The sequence below is a fragment of the Ceratotherium simum genome, chromosome 21, assembly GCF_057802395.1.
Source record: "Ceratotherium simum simum isolate JZ-2026a chromosome 21, ASM5780239v1, whole genome shotgun sequence".
In the NCBI taxonomy this organism is placed as follows: domain Eukaryota; kingdom Metazoa; phylum Chordata; class Mammalia; order Perissodactyla; family Rhinocerotidae; genus Ceratotherium; species Ceratotherium simum.
This window is the reverse complement of record NC_141920.1, coordinates 45,140,135-45,151,108: the sequence shown is the minus strand read 5'-3', so window position 1 is coordinate 45,151,108 and position 10,974 is coordinate 45,140,135.

Genomic DNA, 10,974 nt, shown 5'->3' with positions numbered 1-10,974 from the left:
CAGGGGATAAACACCATTATCCATAGAACCATTTAGAAGACATAGGCCAAGGTACAAACAGTCTAATTTAGCCCTTTGTGTGGGCTGCGGCAAATCTGAGCTACAGGAGATCGTGGGATTTCATTGCTGGGCTGTTTGCTTTAGGTAAAAGGTAAAATATTTGAGTCAATAGATCATAAAACCAGCAGTCAGAAACCTAAACCTGATTACCAGCTCTGCCGGCTGCCAGCCTCAGGCATGGTAGAAAGTTCTGGAAGAGAAGGCAAGGAGCATCACCTAGTCCACCAGCTCTAATGATTCCAGCTCATCTCTTCATGGGGTTGCCTCGCCCAGTCATGGCATAAGCCCCATCCCTCAGGGGCAGGGCCTGAAAGAGACTCAGGTGGGTCCACCCCCTTGGGGACACTGGTCCTTGAAGAACTTCAGTGAATTGCTCTTCTCTATTGTCATGTCTTCTCTGAGTTCTGTCAAACCAAAGGGACTGGGACAGGAGTGGGGAGTGTGTTTGTTGGAGAAGAATTCAAGGTGGTGTCTCATAATCTGGAGGAGTGGACAGCAAGAGACAGTGAGGGTGGTAGGAGAGGAAGGCCGCGGCATTGGGTCGATCCACACTTGGTGGGATTGACAGAACTTGAGAGGGCACTGAGATTTGGAAGAGTGTTTTATATGTGAGTTTGACATTTTGAAAAGGAGGAAGAGTTTCTCTATCTACCCCGCCCCTGACATACACACACACACGTGCACACACACACAAACACACATTCTCTCTTTACCTCTCCCTGCAACCTCCGACCACAACAAAATGGTTGTCCTTGTACCAGTGAGGAACCTTACACAGTCCCCCAAGGCAGCCACCTCCTAGAGGGTGCCTTCAGTCACTGGAGAATAGATTGTAGAGATGCCTTGCCCAGAAATGGTAAAGAGTAGATTGGACGTCAGTTGTCATGGTGAATCTGGATACAGTCCTACTGGAAGGACAGGAAATGGCCATGCCCGATTCTACCTAGGACCAAGGTTTTATGAAAAACTGCTTTAACCTCAGTCTTTCCTTATAGTCATCTATTCCACTAAACCTGTTTCCTCTAGTTGTCTTGGGGAACAACGTGGGGTACGTATTTACCCCATATCAGCCTTGCCTATATCCCATCCCCTTCCCATCTTTAGAAAGATGGAGTCAAACTCTTTGACGTTCCCTAATATCTGTGTTTTCCAAAACTCTGCCAATTTCTATGGCCCTCTTTTCACTGCACTTCACAGTGTTTTGTCCTTGGGATTACTGGAGAGATCCTTCCCGACACAGACATCACATTCCTTTTAAGAGAGTCATAGGGCGTGTGGAAGACTGGGCCCTTGTGTTCCTGCAGCTACAAACACCCACAGAGACAGAAGCATCGCTGCTGTGTGTCCGCTCACCAAGGAAAGAGGCACACCACCGGCTGAGGGGCACAGACGCCTGAGGCTCCTTCGGGTGGAAAATAGAGCCGCTCTCAAGCCCACTGCTCCTGAGAAGGAAGGGCAACAGCAACTTTGTAAGAAATGGGATGCCATTTCCCCAGGGGCTTCCCTCAATCAAAAGTGTGCATGTGCCAATAACCTAACTTCTTACACTGTGTGTGTGTATATCCACACATGTATTAATTTATCTGCTAACTTGTAAATTCACACTAGAACTAGAAGATTGTCTAGAACTGGAAGAGTCGAGAGCAAGGGTCAGCAAACCACAGCACATAAGCCAAATCCAGCCAGCCACTGCTGTTTCACAGCCTACAAGCTAAGAATAGTTTTACATTTTTTAATGGTTACATTTTCATATTCTCAATGTTGCCTATTGGTCAGCAAAGTTTGAAATATTTGCTCTCTGGCCCTTTAAGAGAACATTTGCCAACCCCTGTTCTAGAACAGTGACTCTCAAGGGAACCAAAGTTGTAGAAGGGAAAATGTGAACATCAGATCTTTGGGTGTGAGTGGGGATGCATTGTGTCATTTGAAGAGCATATTCTAGCCCCATGTTGGAGGAATTCCAGTTGTAGGTGTAACTTGGAGAAACCCTCTGTGTGTAAAAGGAAGATCATGGCCGCATTGTTCCTAACAATAACAATAAAAAAGGGAAATTGAAAACTAAATTATGGTATATCTGTATGATGGAAATCCGCACAGCAGTAAGAAAAATTACCTCGACCTAGACGTATAATATGAGTAGATCTCAAAAATGTAATGTTGATTGAAAAAAGCAAATCACAGAACAATCTGTATAGTCTGAAACTGACTGCATAAATTTACAAATAAAAGTTCAAAATAATACTCTGTGTTGTTCATAGGTATATATATGTATGAGAAAAGATGTCAAAAAATGGACTGGAAGAAGGTACATCAAACTTTTGTATTCTTGCCTGTAGGAAGAAAGGGAGGGAAGACAAGGAGAGAGATCAGAAATGAGACTGGGATGAAACGGTGGCAGCCAAGGGAACTTCAATGTATCAAGAATATTTTGTTCTTACACACACACACACACACACACACTGAAGTTAAAAGGATAAAATGCAAATACAAATTCTGAGTAGTTGGAAGCCAGGTACTTATTTTATTATTCTTATTTCCAAATTAACAGGGCATATTCTAAAATTACCACTGTTTTGATTTGCTCTTTCCCACTATAATTAATTTATTTTGAAATTCTAAGTAACTAAAGAACAGTGTGAGGTTTTTATCTAATTGAAAGGAGCATGGATATTTAAAAATTTGAGAAACACTAATCTGAAGCAGTGGCTTTCAATTTTTAAATCAACTTTATTGAAGTATAATTTACATACAACACATTTCATGCATTTTAATATATAGTTAAATGGGTTTTGCCAAATACACACAACACATCCATGTAACAACCACCACAATCAAGACACAGAACACTTCCATCACCCAAAAACCTCATTCCCTGACCCCTGGCCTCCAGGCAACCACTGATCTGATTTCTGAGTGGATTTCAATTTTTTCCACAAAACATTTCCTTGAAGCAGATACTTGAAGGGAAGCCCAAGAAATAAGCTACGTGAAGTCTGAGTCGTCCTGGATGAAGTGTTAGGGGTCAGAGGTGCTAACCCTGTTTGAAAACCACAGAAGTTCAGCAGTGGTTTCCTCCTTCCCAAATCTGAGCACTACTTTTAACACAGAGCATTCCTCATAATCCCACGTGATGGCAGTTTCCCTTTATTACCTCTTGAGTGAGAAAGTGCATGTGTGCATATAGATTCCAAAACCCCAGGAATCGCTGGCCCACCATGGCCTGGAGGCCATCCATTCTAAGAGAATTCAGTCCAACCTCTAATTTTACAGAGAAGAAAACTGGGACCTAGAGTCGAGGAGATGCTTAAACTCACACGACTGGAGAGTATGAATCAGCCTAGTGAAGGGATATATGGGCAATGCTCTCATGGAGTCAGCGGTTCTGACAACATACCTGATCCCCTTGTACTCCACCACACTGCACTTAGATGGCAAAACAGATGCACCCCTGTCCCCTCCCAGGCAAGTGGTGCTGAGCCAGAGCCAGAATGTTGGGTGCAGAACTGGGACGGGGCCTCACTATCCCAAAGACTGTGGTGTTTAAAGTTGAGGGAAAAATCCAGGAGGTGGCTTTTCCACAAATCAAAAAGGTGGCCAAAGAGTTATCCATCTGAGGGGACTGGTCAAAAGGGCCAAGTCATGGTGCAAAGTCAACAAACAGGGCCCGGCCCAGTTTCCTGCATGTAATGGACATTCCAATGATAGTTGCTCCACTTCCACAAAGGACGCAGAGAGTCACAAGAGAACACTTCTTCCCACTCTAACAATGAGGAAAAGCCAGGAAATCTACAAAAACATAACTTTTTTGAGCCCATCTGAGAGTTGAGGTCACAAGGCAACCAAGTGAACTGAATTCCAATGGATGAAAACCCTTCCAAGGAGAGATAGGACACACAAACCGATTCACTTTTGTCATTTCACAACAGCCTGACAGAGGAGGCCACCACAAAAGTAGGTAAGAAGAAATCAGCTAATATTTTAACGAATTCCAAAAAGTCAAGTGTGGGCCAGTATATCAGTTTAGAATTACTGGAAGTCCCAGATACAAAGAGAGTTCACAGTCACTCACAAGTTCTTTGCCATGGGCCTTCACCAGGAGCACATGGGGAAGACTAGTGCAAGAGAAGGAACTAAAACAAGTGCCTGAAGGTGGTGCGGGTGTGTGGGTGCTGACCTGCTGCCACTGCAGTACAGGCGCGACACCCTACCCACTTCCCAGACCCTCCTTCAGAGGAAGCAACAGCCATAAGTTGCTGGAGTAGAGGAAGGAAATGCCCTTGAGCCCAGAATCCTGCACCAATATAAACACAGATAAACTCTGCAGAACTTGGTTTCCGGGGGGTGGGGGGGGGGGTGCTTGCTGATAAATCATTATCCCTGAGACTCGAGTGCACAGCCCCTGCCTAAGCCTGAGGCTAGACCAGGAAAAGCGAGACACTCCCCAACCCCAGTCTCCATCAAGACCACCAAGTAACAAGCAATAAAATCTATTACTGTGGAGCATCAAGATCTTGGAGAAACTGACCACAGAGGTACTACTGACAGCTGAGTGTGGAACAGGAACACCGAGACAACCCTCCAAGCACTCCAATCCCCACACTAAGCACAAGATAACAACGGCCTGCTGATAATGGAATCTGAAGTCTGCAATGTACTGAAGGAGGTGATAACAGAAACAATCAAAACCCAGCTCAATTCCTAAGTAGATTGACTCAACCACCCATGCTAACGACCTGAGAGAAGAGGCATGCCCTTTTCCGGGTATAAATACTATTTACTTCAATCTCTACTGTTTTTCAAAAACCAATGTCTGGCATGCAATCAAAAATTTTGAGATACACAAAAAGGCGAGAAAGAACAACCCATTGTAGAGAGATAAAACAACCAACAGAACCAGATTCAGATGACTCAGATGTGGGAACTGTCAGACATACACTTTAAAATAACTATGACTACTCCGTTAAAAATCTCGTGGGAAAATTGAACACAAATCTAATGAATCTAATGGGAACATGAACTAACAGAAAGGGAATTTCAGCAGAGTCAAAAAGAGTCCAATGGAAATGCTAGAAATACAAAATGCAACTTCAGACATTAATTCTTTCTCTGGCCTTATTGTCAGGTTCAACCCAGCCAAGCAAGGAATCGATGAACTTGAAGATAGGTCAATAAAAATTATACATACTGAAACCCAAAAGGAAAAAAGAGCAAAAAATATAGAACAAACTTGCAAAAGCTGTGGAACGATATCGAGGGGTTTAACATACATGTAGTTGAAGTCCCAAGAGGAGAAAAGAGAAAATGGAGTGGAAGAAATAGTCTTATTTCTACTCATCTTTGTGTAATATTTCTTTTTTCTCTGGCTGCCTTCAAGTTTTTATCTTTGGGTTTCAGCAAGTTGACTGTGATCTGTGCACATGTGCGTGTGTGAGTGTGTGCATGCACGTGTGTGTGTATGTTTTATATTTATCCTGATCTGGTACATTGAGCCTCTTGCTTGTGGTCTTTTATTAATTTTAGACAATTGTTGGCTGTTGTCTCTTCAAATATTTCAAATATTTGTATTTACTTGAAATGAAAAGTGAAAAATGGTAAAACTGAAGGTAAATATGAAGCACATATTTTTTATAGAATATTTTTGGTCTCAGATGAGAAAATACCTTAATTTGGTAAAAGTAGAGTCAGGAATAGACAATAGTGGTGGATCTTCTAACTTAAACATTGCAGAATGACTCAAGCCCACCGCCTAACCAATTGCCCCTATTCCTTCTCAATGAGTAAGTCCTAAGGATCCATTACTCCTTATGGATCAAGACATCATCAGAAGTTGTCCCTGCTGAAAGCAGAAGATGCCCTACATCACATCTGCTCAGCCCACCTCTGATTCTAATCTATTTGTGGACAGTTCTTTGAGAGCGCAGACTCACCTCTCACTGACAGCTTCCCACCTCAAGCACCTCCCACCTATATTTCCACTTTCTTCCGCAGAGCCTTCTACAACACAGCAGGACCCGTCTAGGCCCAGCAGAAGAGCAGCCAGGATGGCAGGGCAGTCAACTCCCCGGGAGCTACCACAACCAATGGGGGAATGAGCGGCCAGTGGATAAATGCCCCAGACTCTCATCCTCCAGGGGGACATTCTGTATGCTTCTCAGAGGTCTTAGCAAAATTGAGCCCTGCTACTCACAAAAACACACTCTCATTTTGATTCTTTCTCCTCCCCTGTCTCATCATCCTTGTTCCTCCCTCCTGCCTCCTGCAATCACCTCCCAGAAAACTATCTACACCCAAGCCCTGGTCTCAGACTCCACTTTTAGCCGGGGAACTCAAACCAAGACAAATTCCATTACTGAAGGTTGAAGATCTCAGTATTGTCTGGCTTCTCCAGTCCAGAAAGACTCACTCCTGTTGCCCTGAGTCCCACCAAGGAACAGCTACAGGTACCAGCAAGAACCATTCGACTTGGTCATTCTTAAGAGATGAACCAACCAGTAATTCCAAGGAGAGGGATGTGGCAGGGTGAAGGCTGCCCTCACAGGGACCAGTTATTGCTTTTGCATTTTTTCCACTGACATTAACACCCAGAGGAGCCAAGAATATGCGGTTGAGCAGCCAACTGTCCTCGGGTTATCTAATTCCCAGGCCTCCATCAGACACACACAAATATACATACACAGTGCCTTAAAAGGGAAATCAAATCATGACAAATTTATGTCAGGTTTTGGCCCTGGATTGTCCTCAACCCATCTTTCCATGCTTCTAAGAGTTGAGAGTCAGGGCCATGTGGCACATCCGCAGAACCTAATGACCCTGATGACTAACCACAGGTGAGGAGCATGACAAGCCCAGACTTCGAGTTCCCCAAGCAGCGTGGCCAGCCAAGTCCTCCTCTGCTCCCTGTCTACACTGACCTCTGTGGTGAGTCACCTCTCCTCCCCCTAGCCTGGCCACCAATCCGTCAAAGGAGAACAGACAGCCCTCTCCGTTTTAGGAGCAAAACATCTTCTTCAAAGCGCTGAATTTAGGGCCATTCAGAGACTCGTGGAGGGATTCCCAAGGAAAGGGTCAGTACGACAGTTTGGAGCTTCTCAATTCCTCCAATCCAGGTCTAAACCTCACAGAAATCCTCCTGTGTGCAAATAAGGCACCAAGTGGGATAGAGAGATGAGGAAAACCCAGCTCCTACCCTCAATGAGGTTTTAGTCTAATAGGGCAAATGACAACTAACAGTGCAGGAAGATGATGCTCTTGGGCTTTTTCACAAAGGGCTTTCGGTTAGTATCTCCTTTTAAAGTTCGTGATACACCAGAGAATAGAAGTGTGACAAGTGCTGTAGGATGTACCTGTGGACCCAGTTTCCAAGAGGAAAATTGAGTTAAAAGGGTCAAAAATCCAGAAATAGCCAAATTAAAACCACCAGATCAATCAATAGTATTTAGTAAGAGTTTATTGTGCAAATAAGAACAGTTTGCAAACTCAGAGCTTTCAAATTTAAAAGTGATATAAAGCTCAGGGGCACGACATTACAGGATGGTTTACAAAGTGAAAATGAGGAATTTGTTTAATCTTTACAGTGATTGGTTATTACAATGGCGGTTTCCAGATGGCAGGGGATTGGTTAAAAGTGATGATCTCATACCATTTCTAGGAAGATGACTTAAGTTTCTTTTATGATTATCAGAGGCACTTACAAGAAATAGCCTAAGATTTGCTTATGTTCATGAAATAAGCTAGATTTCATTTTGCTTATGTGGCTTAAATGGTTTTGTCTACTCAGGGAATTCTCAAGTTCTGTCTCCATTTTGTATTTAATTTTAACAACAGATACTAAGAGACATATAGACCAGGGAGGAATTTAATGCAGGTCCAGAGTGTATCTTTCTATGGGAAGGGAAGTGTTCTCCCCGAGTTCTGCCATGCTCCTGGGAAGCCCCAGTCGAAGAAAGCATCTCCCTTTATAAGGTCAGGCCAAGCTGGCATCTCTGTCTTCTCCTGGAGGCACCTAGGCTGGCCTAGGACTGCCCAGGGAACAACTCACTCAGTATGCATTTGTTTGCTAAGGCCATGGGACCCACACCGAACCCTAGTCATGACACAACCTTTAAAAGCCATGGAACTCTTTTTTCAAAAAAAACCCTGAAGCTGAACCTCAGAGACATGCTCTGATTAAATATGGGATGAGATCTAGACTTTCTCCTTCTCAGCCTTGAGGATCGCCCCCAAGGCACCCCAAAATGTTTAGCTACATTCACCTGGCCTTTTCCAGTCTTAAAAGATTTTCCAATTCCAAGATCCTTATCTTAGCACATTCCCAGGCTGAACTGAAGATGGCTGCAAATTCCTCAACATTCCTCCCATGGAGAGGTGGGAACTGTGCCTGCCACTTAGATCTGGATTGGCCTTAGTGATTCTTCTGTCCAAAAGAATGCGGCAAAAATGATGTTCTAAGAATTCTGAGCCTAGGTCATAGAAGTCTTGCAGCTTCTGCCTGGGACTCTCACTAGGAACTCTCACCCTGGAGATGATCCCCCTTGGAACCTTGCCATCATATTGTGAGAGGCCCAACCCACATGGAGAGGCCGCACACCGGTGCTCCAGTGACAGCCCCAGCCCACAGCCAGCATCACCGCCAGCCATGTGGATGAGGCCTTCTGGACATCCAGCCAAGTCAAGCCCTCAGATAACTGCTGCCCCAGCCACCCTGTGACTGCAGCTGCCCAACAGTGAAACCTGCCCAGGTAAGCCCAGCTAGCCCACAAAAGCATGAGAAATAATAATAAATTATTGTTTAGAGCCATTAAGTTTTGGTGTCTTTTTTATCCAGCAAATAGATAACAAGAGTACATGAACAGGAAAAGTTGGTAAGAACCAAGTTCCCTGCCCTCAGTAAAGGGCTGGGCTCCCCTAATCCAGCTGCCCCATCATTCACAGCTCTACATATCTTCTGGGGGCCTGAGGAATTCTGGAGGGACCCCTTGCTTCCAAACTCCTACAGAATGCAACAGCTGTACATCAGAGTCAGGAGTGCCTGGGGAGACTATCGAATTGAAGAGCCTCATTGTACAAAGAACCTGAGGCTCAGAGAGATAAGGGGATAAACTGGTGACAGGGCCAGGGCTGCAACCTGGCTCTCTTGACTTTCAGCTCTGTGCTCCAGCTATAGCACTACGCTGCCTCCCCATCTGTCCTGGAGCAGAGCAGGCAGAGGCTTTGACAAAGATTCTGCCAAGCCTAACTCCTTTCCTGGCAGAGTTACTCTGAGAACCACAGGGATGTTGCTTGCATGAGACCTCTGAATTAATCTGCTCTCCACAAGCTCATCACACTGCCTAGAAGGGCAGACTGCCAAATTATGCCCCTTAAAATTTACTTATTACGTCTGTTTTGAGCATCTACCAAGTGCCAGGAAATGAGTTAGGCATAGATATGAGGGACACAAGTGTGAATAAAATAGAGTCACTTCCCTAAATCTATCAGCCTAGGCCAGGTCACAGACACAATCTGCTACAATGCCATGAAATGAGTACTTTAACAGCATTATCTCTGAAGTACCATGGGGACATCAATGGGCTGCTTCTGAGAGAGCAAAGCAAAGCTTCACAGAGTGGTGGCATTTGAGCTGGCTTTGAAGAATAAATAGGAATTGACAAAGCAGGTATGGGATGAGAGTCCAGGCAGAAGGAAAGAGAAGACAAAGGTATGAAGGAGTCAAAGTCCAAAGCATGCTTCAAACTTTCAAGTATTCTGGATGGCAAATGAGTCAGGGTCATGGTGGAGTGAGATGGGAATGAGAAGTCCAGGTTGGGCAAAGCAGGGCTTACACGTCAGGATAAACTTCTGGAATTTTATCCTGCAGGAAAAACCAAACATTTTCTACCAGTAACAAGATAGATCTATGTTTCACAACAGAGACTTTGGCAGTGAGGAGACTAGATTAAAGCTGTGTGTTAGCTTTTATTGAGTAACAAACACTCCAAAACCGTAGTGGCATACAACAATAAGCACCATTTCTCACTCTTGCACCTGTATTTTGGCTAAATACGGCTGACCCAAGCTGGGATCAGCTGGATTTGGCTCCAGACTATGAGTGGGGTCCAGGTCTGCTCTGTGTGTCTCTCATCCTCCTTGGTCCAGAAGCTATCCGTGCATTTCTTCTCATGGTGATGGCAGAAGTGCAGGAAGGCAAGCCCATCTGCACAAGCATATTTCAAGGCTTTGCTCACATCACACATGTGAACATCCCAATGGTCAAAGCAAGTCACATGACCAAGCCCCAAGTCAAGAACCATCCACCATGAGACAATGGCAAGAGCATGGATGAGTGATTCTATTACAGAGGAGTGAAAAATTGGGACCAATGATGCAATCAACCACAAGTCAGGAGAAGCAGAAAGAGAAGAGACCCATGGGGAGATCATTGCAAAGGTCCAGACAGGAGGTGATGAGCAATAGAACAAGAGTCAGTGACAGAAGGAAAGATAACAGGGAGGAGAATCCACAGAGCTAGGAGAGAGAGCAGGCAGGGACACCACTGTGGCTTCCAGCTAAGCAAGCAAGTAGTAGGTGATCAGGTGGGTGAGGTCAAGAATCCAAGCAAAGCTCAGCCGTGGGATGGGGTGAGCAAGGAGTGCTAGATGAAACTTGTTTGGTCATTGAGGCCAGGGAAGGAAGTTCAGTAATCAGCTGAAAATTAATTTGGGGGATCAAGGGAGAGAGCTGGACTGGAGGCAGCGGTGTGAGGGTTAAATCCAGATCTGACCTTTTACAATATGGTAATCACTTGCCACATATGACTATTTAAATTAACTAAAATTCAATAGAATTTAAAATTCAGTCCCCTAGTTGCATTAGCCACATTTCCAGGGCTCAATAGCCTTATGTAGCTGGTGGCTGCTATGTTGGACAGCATGGGTA